Raw genomic sequence first — 2,353 nt, forward strand, 5'->3', positions numbered from 1 at the left:
GCTTCCTCCATTCGAATTTCCCGCGCTAACGCGCACTGATAAGGTGAAAGAGGAACAAGGAATTAGATAAGATTGATAAGAATAGTGCTGATCAACAATAATGAACAATAGCATATAATAATAGTTCATTATTGTTGATTAGCACTATTCTTGTCTATCTTATCTAATTCGTTGTTCCTCTTTCACCTTATCAGTGCGCGTCAGCGCGGGAAATTCGAATGGAGGAAGTGCCAGGCTTCCTTACATATTTTAAATAATTAAATATATGTGATATAAATGTATATATCATCATATATATATATATATATATATATGATATCACATCTCTCATATCTTATATTCTTATAATATAACTTAATTTCATTATATAAAGAGACGTATATAATTATATATTTATATATTATACGTATATAATTATATATTTATAAATTATATATATATATATATATATATATATATATAATCTAATGTATATAATATATATAATAATATATATACTCCGCAAAGAGAATAAACTATAACTAACTATATAATAATATATATAATGAGATTATATACGTCTCTTTATATAATGAAATTAAGTTATATTATAAGAATATAAGATATGAGATCAGATAGAATAAGATAATGCTTTTGCAAGTGACAGCTGTAGACATTTGTAACTTTGAAATTAGAACTGCAATTTCTTCGATGTAAACGACGTCACACTGCAAACGATTTCGCTCGCATTAATGATCAATTTGGGTCGGGTCACGTGACTGGGCGCACATCCATTTCGAGGTTCCCCGCGATGGTATAATCGCAAGGCGGATTATGGCAAGTGGTCCGGTCGCATCTGTCATACACAACGTGTTATTATTCCATTTCTATGCCCGTCTTGCTGTTTCCCCCTTGGCCATCGGCCGGATCATTCCTCGTCGATCCGAATTCCCATGTAATCTCGCAATCGGATTATTCTCGCGGACTCGCGAACGGAATTATCGAATCATCGACGGATACATGAAGTTACAGATGAAGTTACAGAACTAAATACAAAAATAAATGTTTCATTACGCAGTTTCCAAAAGTCTGTAAACAAAATTAAATCGCGGTAGAAATTTTCAAGAGTATTAGTCCGGCGGTGAACGTGTTAAAATATTCTCGATCTTCCGATCATCGTTTCGATTCGACACGACACCGTGCTTTCGTCTCGCGATGAAAACTCGAAAATCGAGCGGTCCTGATCTCGTCCGATACGGAATCCCTACGCGCACGTCGGTAGACCCCCAAGGCATCGCCTCGTTCATGCTCATCCCGTGCAGAACACACATCGCGAGACCGAGTCAATTTGCATAACGATAATTGAGATGTACATGAAAGCCAGTACCCGAATCGCGGCTCCACCGTCTGTAAACGGGCTTTGAATTTCGAAAAGCATATCGATATATTCCCTGTGGCTATGTGTCGCCGATACTGGACACTCCTCGAGCTCGTTCGAACCCTGTCCTCGACACTTTTTAACGTTTACTAATTCAAACCAGTGTCGAGGATCGATTGCGATTAGTGATTACAACTCACAAGGGAACATATCCAATTGTCATATCCGATTTTCATAAAATTTATATAATAGGTAGTTCTCAAAATAAAAACAGCCCCTAAAGTTGGGGTGAGTATCATGTTTCTTTACATATCTTCAAAACTAGAGGAGCTAGGACAACAATTTTTCTTTTTAACTATGCGTTTTTGCCAAAAGAAATTGTTTATTCATTTATTTAAAGTGCGTAACTTATTATACAAAGTTATTGTACCACTGCTTAATTATTACTAGCTTATTTCCATTCTTCTTTATCATCGTCTTACATGACGAACATATAATAAGAATATGTTCAGAATGTAAGTAGTTTTATTTTCAAGATTCAATGATCACACGTATCGTACAACCAGAAAGCAATTTATTAATTAAAATTATCAAACAGCAATTCAAAAAGACAAACGGAACAACAGACGGTAAAAGAGATCCCCTTCTGAATCGATAAAGAAGTTTCCGACAAAGTTCAGGTGATAACCCACTGCGGAGTCGATAAGGAAGTAACCATTTACCAGGTGTCGGTCACGGAGCAGTGACGCCATCTAGCAGTTGAATCAGAGAAGCTCCGGTCGGTAATAGGATAATAGAATCGTTTGTTTATCGGTTATTTACAAATATTTCATGAACTTCTCACACGGTAAATCTTTCTCGCACAATGGTTAATGCTTTATTAGTGACAAACCTTTACAAAACATGGTTATCGCACTGTATACCTTATTACTACGTAAACTATGTACACTCCTTTTCTAACCTGACAATTAATAGTCTCCAGAACCTGTTTATTTC

Source organism: Hylaeus volcanicus, chromosome 6 (genome assembly GCF_026283585.1).
Source record: "Hylaeus volcanicus isolate JK05 chromosome 6, UHH_iyHylVolc1.0_haploid, whole genome shotgun sequence".
In the NCBI taxonomy this organism is placed as follows: Eukaryota; Metazoa; Arthropoda; class Insecta; order Hymenoptera; family Colletidae; genus Hylaeus; species Hylaeus volcanicus.